This window comes from Grammomys surdaster, unplaced genomic scaffold (genome assembly GCF_004785775.1).
Source record: "Grammomys surdaster isolate TR1022 unplaced genomic scaffold, NIH_TR_1.0 125776, whole genome shotgun sequence".
Lineage (NCBI taxonomy): Eukaryota > Metazoa > Chordata > Mammalia > Rodentia > Muridae > Grammomys > Grammomys surdaster.
Window position 1 is genome coordinate 1,923,333 of NW_021620607.1, and position 9,909 is coordinate 1,933,241.

The following is a 9,909-nucleotide window of genomic DNA, read 5'->3' on the forward strand; positions in this document are numbered from 1 at the left end:
TTGTAATTTTTGAGAATTGAATCTGATTGTATAGTCTAGCCTGGCCTAGAACTTAGAATCCTGCCTTGGTGCACTAATTTCCTGAGTGCTAGCATTATGGGAACTAAAATATAGTGCTGACATTTATAAGTAAATTATATCAAGCTCCTAGTTTAACTTTGCATTCTAAATTAAATTACATCAAACTCCTAGTTTAAGTTTGCATTCTAAGTAAGGAGATATAGATCATTAAAACAAAACAAAACAAAAAAACCATTTACTGTGTGGAAGAAGAAGACTGAACAGGTAGGAGATAGTTCACATGCCCTAAAGCATAGAGACAGTTTCCCAGAATGAGTGGTCTTGCAGGATGCATAGCAATTGCTTTGGCAGCAGATTGGGAATTGGAACAGAAAACGTGCATCTGTGAAGGCCCAGCACTCAGGTGGGACCTGCTGAGTTTAGAATTTAAGATGGAAAAAGACGTGGTAGTTGGAAGCATCCAGAACATGTAGGGCCTTCAGGTTGTCTTAAGGTGAAATTTGAAGGACAAGGGTAGCCTGTGTCAAGGTTTTACAAAGAAGAGTGAGATTAATTACAGTTCTCTGAAAGAAAAAGAAATCACTCTGCCTGGTGGTCCAGGGCTAGCTGCTAGGAGGACAAAAAGGAAAAGCACTTAGAGTGACAGAGAAGAGTTGTCTGGACAAGACAGGGTGCTAGTTTAGATTATGATTTTGTCAAGGGAAGCAGTGGGTTGTAGACATTGCTATTGTTCAGCTGGAGGAAAACAGAAGTGGAACAGGTGGTAGACTGCAGAATTAGAGGCCTTACTGGTAGTTGGCTTACAGCCACACTGAAAGAAGGCAGGTGCGTTATCAAGAAGTATATAGAAAGTAAATTTATATACATGGGTGAAGTTTCTAAGGTGTGGAGTATAAAGTGGAGAGGGGAGAGAACAGAGATGGAAACTGAGGGTTATCAGTTTGAGAATGTTGGAATCCATATTAATCAAGAGACATACTCGTGCAGGGAAATTTTCCAGATATGTATCCCAGAACGCACTGCAGTGGCTGACCAGAGCCCTTACTTATAGTCATACCAGAAGACCTTTCATTTCCCTGCTTTGTGCTTGACCTTGGAGCTACTTCTATTCCTTTTTTTCCCTCATTGTTGAAAACTCATCATGTACATTCTTGCTTCTAGATGAGAATGAAAGTCTCTTATTTATTCTCCAAGCAGATATTACACCATCTAACTCTAGTCAGTCTATTCCAAAATTATAATTTAGCACTTATATTCAGGGTTTGCAGAATTTTATCTAGGCCAGGTAAGCCCCTGAGGCATCTTCCCAAACAAGTGGGAGGTGCTCAGAGCTTCTGCCTGGGCTCTGTTGATTGTGTTGATTGTATCTTGGAGTTGAGTCATGAGTTCAGAGAAGTGCTTACTTTCCAGATTCTCAAGTCTACTGCAACCTATAAAATACCAATGAACATAACTTTTAAAAACTAGTTCAAGGTATTCTTCTACAATAGAATAATTTTCTACAGAAAAAAATGTTAATATTTTCAGACTTACTACAATCAGTCATTTTTAAGGTAAAGGTAATTTTAAAATACAAGACATTTTAGAAAGAGTAACCTCGAAAATGTGTTACTTTCAATCATTCTGTACCTAACCATTCTGGCTTTGAAGATAACCTTCATAATGTAAATTGGTGTGGTGGGGGTTGGAGCTCAGAACTAAAAGTTCTGATGCAATTTCTCAAAGAACATTGCAGCCTATTTCTTCTATGCTGATTGCTGTCAGAATTAAAAGGCAATAGCTGCCCGGTAGTGGTAGAAGTTAACTCAGTACCTTGAAGAGTTTAAAGTCTTCTACTAGCTAAAAAAAATAAATAAATAAAAATAAAAAATTGCAGAGCCTTTTCACTCTGAACAACAGCCTCTTTTATCTGTGTTTGTGGAAGATTTCAGAGGGCAATCTGTTTTACACACTTCAAACATATAAGGCATTATAAAGAGCCACATCGTTTTGTATCCTAGAAAGGATTGTTGATTTGGAGCCAATTATTTTGTTCATTTCTATTTACAAGAAGTTGTTTAGCACCTAATATGTTCCAAGATTCAAATGTATATTAAAATATAAAATAAACACACCATTCTCAGGGATATCAGTCTTTAGTGAGAGTAGTTAGCACAGACATGGAAAATAATTACTGGATGTTTTATAAAAGCAATAATATATAATATATAGTACTCAATGATTGTAGGTTCTTCAAAATAATTTTTTTTTCTCAACAAGGGCTGCCATTGATGAGTTTCTATTTTTTGTCAAGTAATGTCTTGACTGTATAAATTCTGTCAGTTAACCTGCACTATGCCCTATAAGGTAATATACATACTAAGGATGAGAAAGCTGTCTGAGGATTTAAACGCATCACTATAGATCTTATAATAATAAACGGATGAAAAGAGATTTGCCATACTCTTCTGGATCTTAAACCTCTTCTTACCTTGACTACCTTACACAGCTGCTTTCCTAGAAAAGTGGCTGCTGAAGAGGTGTCTGGAAAAGGGAATTTTGGACAGATAACCAAAGAAAGACCAAAGAACCAAAGACAATATATTTCTTAGGAGGTTTCTTCAACTTTTTCTTTCCTTGTCTCCTCGTTCTAGAGACATTTTAGTAATAGATGTATTATAATCCACACTAATGACCACAACTTGTCAAAATTAGGACAGGATAATCAGGCAATGTATTCTCATATATGTCTCATATATGGAGCCTAGCTTTGATTCTTTAATTTTTCTTGTTTAACCTAGATTACCCAGGGAGATGGTAATCTTGGAAGAGGATATTAATAGAGGAGGTACTTTAAGGGAAAGGAAATAGAATATAGAAAGTAGAAAGGGTAAGTACTGGGGGTAGAAATGTATAAAAAGTGTCCTATACTGTATTGCTAAACTGTTGGATACTGATGGATTCTGGGAAGAGGAAACTATTTTCTTCAGTTGTGTATCCACCAGGCTCCGATGAATGACTCCAAAAGCAGTGGGAACATAGTAACCTTGGTTAAACTCAGTGAGTCACACAACAAAACAGATATAGACAGGAAGTTGAGAAAGATTAGTGAGGTAGCCGAGTGGGTAGACAGTGATGGGAGAGTGTTAACAGAGGACGGGACAAGCGAGTAATGAGTATTCAATGGATACATGTATGAACTGACAAAGAACAAATTCCATTAATTAAAAAGGGATAAAAATTAAATGTAATACCGTGTCATTGCAGCTTTCTGATATCTAACAGTCCCATGTAGAAATACAAATCTTTCTGTTATATTTTTATAAATATTTTGTTTCTTTCTATACATATAGATTAGTAGCAACAAATGAGAAACACTGTGGAGATTTTCTAATATGTGATGTATTGAATGTTACTGTATAAATGAATTACATTTGTTTGCGCTTCACTCTTGTAGAAGGTGCTATTGTAAATAGGGTTTTATTTTTCTTGGTAGCTGGTGAATTTTAAATGGAACACTGGAAAGAAGCACAGCAGACTCACGCATCTCTGTGTACTTGATTTAATTTATTGACATCTAATAGAAGAATATGTTTGTTTCTATTTCTATATTATCAGTAGATTCAGAACAAAAGGTCAAAATATCTAAAACAATAAAAACACTACTTGGTTATTAAATATCTGCAGAAACTGAAGCTGGAAAGTATTTGTATTTCTTCTTTTAAAATGTTGTCCTTATTTAAATAGACACTGTTTTGTGTTATCTTTGAAATGAATTACAAAGATGGGTAAATATGAATATTCTTTAGCTTTAGAGATTCATTAATTTGTTTGGAGTCAAAAGTTGATTGCTTTTATTATTCCAAAAAATTTGTCATTCAACAGATTGTAACAATTGCATCTTTAATTCTTAATATAAAGCATTTTTAGTAATATTGCTTGGAAATGAATATCATTCTTATTTTGATGCAAAGGTCGTCACATTCTGCATAACTTTATTTAAAGAAGAATTTGATTTGAATTGAAAAATGATTTGGGTTTCTGGTCATTAGAGTGTTGCCTATTTAATTCTTTTTGTTTTATTGCCTTATAGTTGGAATAAAAGGCCTAATTAAATTTTGTATGGGACATTTAAGCTGGATACATGTTTATATTCTCAGTACTTAGGAGGTAGAGGCAGAAATATAAGGCCAGCTTAGGAAACATAGTAAAATCTGTCTAAAAGAATGCATTAATTTCTCTCTTCTGCCACAACTACCTTCAGTAGAATGCTTTGTTTTTCAGCACAAGAGTAAGAAACCGTTTGAGCTCTTACTCCACATCTCCTGCTTCAACTTCAGATGACTTATCTAGGGACCAGACATAAATCCCTGGCCCACATGATTATATTGAAAACCATGGAATAAATTATGGGAGTAAAATACCACATTAAAATATATAATATAAAAAACCATGTTCTCTCTTTTCTCTGGAGTCCTTGATCTAATAAACCCACAGCCATAGTGCAGGAGCATCTGTTTTTCTTTGTTTTTGTTTTTGCCCTTTTCTTTTTTTTGGTAGCCTACCTATTGTTTTTATAGTGATATTGGTTGAAAATGAAATAATGAAATAAAGCCATGTATTGCCTGAACTATACCGAGTAGGTTTTGTGGTTTGAAATCAAATGGTTCCTGTTTGACAAGGCTATTTATCTTTCATCCTGAACAAAAGTGGATGATATATCAGCCAAACAATGTTTGCCAGAGTATGTGTCCATGTGTGTTTGTCCGTGTGTGTGTGTGTGTTTGATTTTGAAATATGGATTTCAAGGATCAAACTCAGGTCTCTTTCTTGACTGAGCCATCTTATCAGAATGCCAAGGAGAGTTTTATTTGTATATACTTTAATACTGTATGCTATACAGTGGCATATAATGTTTCCTTTTGTTTAGAACTTTATAGTCTTCTGATAATGGCCATTCTTCTGATAACTCAACTTCATTTTTCTTTGGGGCAAATAACATCTCCAGTTTTATAACTTGATAGTTAGGGTATTATTTTTGCCTGTCTCTAAGATGCCCCAACTCCCTTTTCAGTGTTTTGTCTTTGTTTTAGAGTGTACAGTAGTCATAACTCCTTAGTGTTATTACTTTTTCTACTTAATGTGACCAGTTGTCAAATGTGCCTGACAAGTTGAAGAGCAAATTCCCCAAATCAGCGTATATTAAAACTTATGCTGCTGGCAATTTGGATATCCCAGAGGGAGGCTGAAAAGCATTTCCTTTGAATGACAAGGTTTAGAGTAACAAGGAAACAAACACACAGTTGGATCCTGAGGTTACTAAGATCTCTGGTAGAGATAGTCCATCTGTGAAATTAGAATGAGGAAGAAATTTGTTCTAGTTCTGCTGACTCATCTCTAGCCAAGAACACTGTGGCCACAGGATATGGAATGTGCTCAGTTGGATAGAAATGGGATCAAATCATAAGGTTAGGCATAGTTCAGGCATCTACTGGGAGGTTTGGAAAACAAACAGAGTGACACTATTAGGAGACATGGAGTAGGTGTGACCTTGTTGGAAGGTCACTTTGGGCATGCGCTTTAAGACTCTTCTCCTAGTTGCCTGGAAAACAGTCTTCTCATGACAGCCTTTGAATCAAGATGTAGAACTCTTGGCTCCTTCTCCAGCACCATGTCTGTGTGGACACTGCCATGCTTCCTACCATAAAGATAATGGACAGAACCTCTGAAGCTTTAAGCTAGCTTCAATTAAATATTGTCCCTTATAAGAATTGCCTTGATCATGGTGTCTCTTCATAGCAATGGAAACCCTAACAAAGACAAAGAGTGACTGTCATATGAAATACCACTGTATACAGTTATTGAGTGGACTAAATGAATACCACTTGCAGAGCTTCCAACTGACAAATATTGGCATATTTTAACCTTATTTTGATACATTATTTAAAGGTAGAATTTTTAGGAGCTGGATTTTCAGTAGAGTATCCTTTCGAAGATAGTAAGGATGGTTTATTACTTGAGCTTCAAACACACAGTTTCAAATTACATCAGATGCAACTTGAGCAATTGCTTTGCTGGGTGTATTGAGACCACAAGTTAACACCTGTGCAATTACATGATTGTCTCCATCTGTTCAGTGTATATAAAGAATATTGTAGACTGACTGGCTTACATAACAGATGTTAATTTCTCATAGTTCTGATGTGTGGAAGGCTGAGATCAGGCTACTGGCATGGTCGAGTTCCTTATGAGCTTTATCTTCATGCTCATGTCCTTGCATGGCTTTCTTTCCTGCAGATGGTGTCTCTCCTCTCTCTTTCTAACTACGCTAATTTCACCACGAAAGCCCTTTCCTCATCTAATATAACACTGGTTAATAACAAAGACCTTTACTCTAAATATCATCACACTATGGGTTATGAGGTTATCAATATGAATTCAGTCTATAGCAATGGCCTTTATTTTGTGCTTATGGCATTCAATACATCATTTTACTAACTAAAATCAAACCTAAAAGAGACAGAAATGAACTTCTACTACTGTTATGTCAGCCCCTTTAGTAATTTTCTATACTGTTCTTTTAAATGATACCCAGGCTAAATGATATGTTCTCCCTCTGGACAATTTATTCTTGGATCCCGAAGCACTTAACCCATGATTTAGGGAGAGTTGACTTAAGAAAGTAACCTGAAAATGGCTGTTTCTTTTTTTCTTTTTTGAAAGCAAATAAATGGAAACATTTAGATTACATTTCTTATATCAGAAAATTCAATTTCTCATCTCTCTGAATAGCTGTACGGTTTGATAAAATGAATCTTTTTATGCCTTTATCTATAAAATTGGGACAATGTCATCTAGCTCCTCCTCATGAGACAATGGTATTCAGATAAAATAATAAAATGGAAAATTTAGTGAAATATGTAATCTGCTTCATAAAGGAAATGAGTTATTATTTAAAAGGAAGAACAATAGGCTCTACAAAATTAATTGTAACTTTCCCTCAAGAAGTTCAAAATGTATGGGGAGGGAGGTACGTGCTTCCTGCACAGGCTATTGTAATCAGGAAAGATTGTGAAATTTGTATAGAAAACAAGCATCAAGACTCTGTAAATGTGCTCCCTCTGAGTTAGCTACTGCCATCAAGTAAAATAATGTTTCCATTTAAAATTCTGGTAAATGATATTACTAGTAGCTCATTTTGTTGAGGATATTATTTTCTGACTTCCTTCTTTCCTTCTTTCCTTCTTTCCTTCTTTCCTTCTTTCCTTCTTTCCTTCCTTCCTTCCTTCCTTCCTTCCTTCCTTCCTTCCTTCCTCCCTCCCTCCCTCCCTCCCTCCCTCCCTCCCTCCCTTCCTCCCTCCCTCCCTCCCTCCCTCCCATCCATTCATTCTTTCTTTTCCTCACCTAGTGGGCAGGAAGTAAAATTGAAGGTAGGCCTGTAACTGTGTATAGCCACAGGTGATGTAAAGCCATTAGGGAGAAACAGGTCTTTTAAATATCACTTTAAATTAATTAATTAATTAATTAGTTAATTTTTTATGTGATAAGACCTTAGAGGGCTGTGCAGAGTCCTGCCCAGCAGCTTCTTCCATGGCCTCTCTGTGTAGCTGCCTCTGAATATGCTGCAGCTTGTCATTTTGCTGCTTCCTGCTGCCACCATGTCCATCTCGTTTGGTTGTTTCTTTATTCTAGTTCAGCCTTATTAAATCTTTCACATACCCACATATCTAGATAAATGTATTGAGTATTTACTAGGGCTACTTTCAGCATTTCCTCAAACCTGGTGAAATATTGAAGCAACCAGGAGTCCATGTTCTCTGGCTAAAGGATTTCTTTTTGTAAAAGAATACCAGTGACCACTTGTATAAAGTCTGCTTTAGAGTTCTGGTGAAGCCGGGTAAGTTATGATCCTGCCTTTCTCACTGCAGGATCGTGTATATTTATCTATGCCAAAGTGAGACTTTGTGTGCATGTAATGAAATGTTTGTGATATTTGAAAATAGCTAAAAATGTTGAATCATAGGAATGGTCCAGGCTTCCTGAAATGGATGTGCAGTACTGCTCTCTGCAGACAATATACATGACTTTTATCGAACTTTACAGTGGCATCACACATAGTGAGCTTTCCCTGTCCAGAGAGTACATCTAACCTTAGTTTCTCCGGCTGAGATTAGCAGCTGCAATTCAGGAGGATTAAATAGTGCTTGCTAAGCATTTTTCCTTAAAAGCTTTCTTTATTTCAATCATGATGTTCAATCTGGCTTTACAGTCATCCTCCTGTCTCAGACTCCTATGTGCTGGGTGACAGGTTTGTATCCCTGGGCCTAGATTTGTATGAAAAACTATTGGTCTGCTATCCCTCTTTCTCTTACCCACAAAGCATACCTTTGGAAGTGGAGAAGTCTTGGGTTCAAAGTCAGGTGGCATCTACAGTGTGATTTTGAATGCTTGTAGACCTCTATTAAATTAAGGACCATTCGTTTCATTTTCATATTAAAGGATTTATAAATGTGTATAATAAATGGAGGGCTCTAAATGCCATCTGAAATGCAGAAGGTGCTCAGTTCGCATAATTTTCCTTCCCCATTGTCAATCATTTTCAGGCCCTTTGGGGTCATTCATCATGACAGTGTGAGCTCTAACTGCTCACAATTCCCAGTTGCCAATGTTTTGCTTTAAAGGATTTTCCAACTTCAATTCCATCAACAACATTACATCCTTTTACATTATAAACATGTATACTGGAAAATCTCAAAAAAGTGTTGACCAGTAAACTTAATAAAGAACAGTTAAATTAAACCAATCCAACTTCAGGGCCCTTTAATAAATCTCTTGCAATGAGAGCTTCCGGATTAAAGTAAGAGTTATTTGAGTTATTTGAGGATAAAGTATTAATTTGGTTTTAATTTAGTGGATTGTAATGATGCATGTCATGTTATTAAACTCAGTTTTTGTCAGACTTGAGGACGAAGTTAATTTCCACCAGACAAAGGCATAAACCACAGCAAAACCCCAGTGGAAGTAAATGAAAGCAGCAGAAATGTAGGATAAAATTTTATTTAACCCACTAGAGCAAACCTAGGGGGTTAATGCACGTAATAAGCAAGTTGTTTTTAGTTTATTGATTTATTTGAATTACTTAGCAGTGTTTATCTGAGTCAAACTTTTTGTCGATATCTTTCTGGAAATGGGCAACTTGACATTAAAATTCTATTTACAAAAGATAAAAAAAGAAAGTTTGATAATAGGAAGCTTAAGTTTCAAGGGTTCATTTTATTCGTTATTAAACATTACCCAACTGGGATAAGCAAAATGCCTCAGCAGATAAATGTCCCTGCTACTGAGATGACTCCCTGAGCTTTATCTCCAGAGCCAGGATGACTCGCATGCATTGTGTTCTGACCTCCACATACAAGTCTGCACACATGTCTATACACCCAGGCATGCAAAAATAAATACATTAAAAAATTAAAACTACCTGGATTGCATGGACTTTAAACTATTAGATCACTGCTAGTTTGGGCAGAATGTGTGGATGTCCCTTGTTTGGACACTCCCTTGGGCCTTTAACTAACTCGATCTTCATTTGTCTCCCATTAAAATAAGTGCTTCTTTCTGTTATTAAGCTCAGAGTTAAACAACAACAACAACAACAACAACAAGAAAATTTGTGTTCTAAGTTCAACTGAAATCCAAGGGTAAGTGAAGGGGATTGGGCAGGGTCTGCACTTACCCGGATCACATGTTCCTTTGAGAAAGTCATTGAACTGAACTTCCGTGATTTTTCTACATCTAAGTTTTTGAGAAGAAACCAAAGTATGGACTTTTTTGATATATGATATCTCCATTTTATCATCCACAGGGAGCTAAAATATGCTCTTTCATGAAACAAATTAAGTTTAATGGAGT